This window comes from Malaya genurostris, chromosome 2 (assembly GCF_030247185.1).
Source record: "Malaya genurostris strain Urasoe2022 chromosome 2, Malgen_1.1, whole genome shotgun sequence".
Taxonomy (NCBI): Eukaryota; Metazoa; Arthropoda; class Insecta; order Diptera; family Culicidae; genus Malaya; species Malaya genurostris.
Window position 1 is genome coordinate 161308888 of NC_080571.1, and position 1881 is coordinate 161310768.

The 1881-nt window shown below is 37.3% G+C and overlaps 1 pseudogene; it reads right to left on the reverse strand.

Moving 5' to 3' along the window:
• Positions 1-274: 274 nt before the first annotated feature.
• On the reverse strand, positions 275-1343 carry LOC131429474 (proteasome subunit beta type-7-like; annotated as a pseudogene).
• Positions 1344-1881: the final 538 nt, after the last annotated feature.

The following is a 1881-nucleotide window of genomic DNA, read 5'->3' on the forward strand; positions in this document are numbered from 1 at the left end:
TCGGAGCGCTAATGTTTGGTTCACAGAATGATCAATTTAGCCTAGCATGTTTTACTTTTTCGTCATGACAGCTTAGAAAAGTTGAAAAAGAAAATCTCTGGCAACACTACGACATCGAAGCATGCTAGTAATTATCATGAAAACAATGCGTCGCTATCAAATAGCGGATTAAAACATTTATGAATGAAATGACCTATATTTCAAAACGAAAACTTCGATGATTTGAGGTATTTTATTTATTCCATTACCAAGTTTCATATTGTTTTTTTTAATGGAAGAACCATATTCATAACTGACGCCAGTGTGATATTCTTCTGGACCACAAGTGATCGACAAATATCCAACAAGTTGTTGTAGCATATCTGGAATTGTGTATTTATTGACGTTTTAATATGTTAAATAATAAACGATTGAATCAGAGATCAGAGTGCGCTCGCATTCCTCGGTAATATCAATGTTGAAACACTTGCTCTGTTGAACTGCCGTTGTTGTAGTCATATGCGAGGGAACGGCTACCTTTTTTAGTAGCTTCCTCGAACGTCCTCAAATATTATGCATCATTCTTTCGAATCACACATAGATCAATGTTAGAGCCGGATCCTAAATCGTTGAAAACTCCGGCAGTAATTGCCTCACGAACCAACTTTTTGCTCTCCTCTTCATCCATATCTGGTTTCCAGCGAGACTCGAACACGGACATAGCTGCAAGTCTGCCCGATCTCATTGTAGCATAAGGCAGCTTATCTGTCGATCCGTGAGGATAAATACAATAAATATACGATCCCGTGTGATATACACCCCCTAGAACCAAAGCAGCGCTTATATGACCTTGATAGCGAAACAAAAACTGTTTCAACATCGTATTAGCAATAACTATCGGGACTGTTCATCCAGTATTTAACCGGTGTAATTCTAAATTTGACGATATCATATGAGTGGTTATTTCCGTGTCAGCAGCTGTTCCGGCACCACAGTAGTTCATGTTTTTAGTCAAGTAGTGAATATTTTCGCAGTTTTTATCCTCCACGATTGGTCTCTCAGTAGCACGAGTTTTAATAGCTTTCGGCGGAACAAATCGTTGGTGCATTGTTGAGCATTTCTATAAAACATCAAGGTTAGAAATTCAAGTCTTGCTTTTTCCTCTGACGACACTAACCTGCGACAGTTTTCAAAACTGAATCCGGGTGCTTCCAGATGTCGATAGTCATATCGGTTCTTAGTCAAACAATGGTAATCACAAAAAGCAGCTTCAATTACATTCAAATTCATTCGGATTTTCCACGATCTCGAAAAATTAAACATCTTTGTTTATGAGCATAATAAACAGTCACTATGGTGAATCATTTTCCAATCATCAGAGTTGCCAGTTTTATATAAAATTCAATAAGGTACACCGTCACTCTGACAGTGTATCATGACAGTGTACCGCACGATGCAAAATGTGTCTTTGAAAATTTGTCGGAGTACTCCGTATTATAATTTGTATTTGGTTGCACATCCCTACATATGCGAGTTGTTTATAGCGAGAAAAGGAAAAAAGAAAACCAAATTTTAACAAAACTCGCACGAAATCTCGCGAAAGAAAAGCTTTCTAACTGATATTTTTCGCCAAATGCATAGTAAAATCATTTACTATGTTTTTGATTTTTCGTGAATTGGGTTAGTATTTTAGAAATTTGCAATTTAGGGTGAAATTTCAGCGACAAAGCAAGAGGAAGCAGTGAGTTGTCTTGCTTCGATCTGACCATGGCGAAGCGCTACCTTAATACGGATTTCAAAAGAGGCTTAAAAGCTTTTTCGTATGAGCAAACTATTAGTATTAGTGACAAGAAGCAGTCTCGGCATAAAATGCCTTTTGCGGAATTTGATATTTCTGTTCTT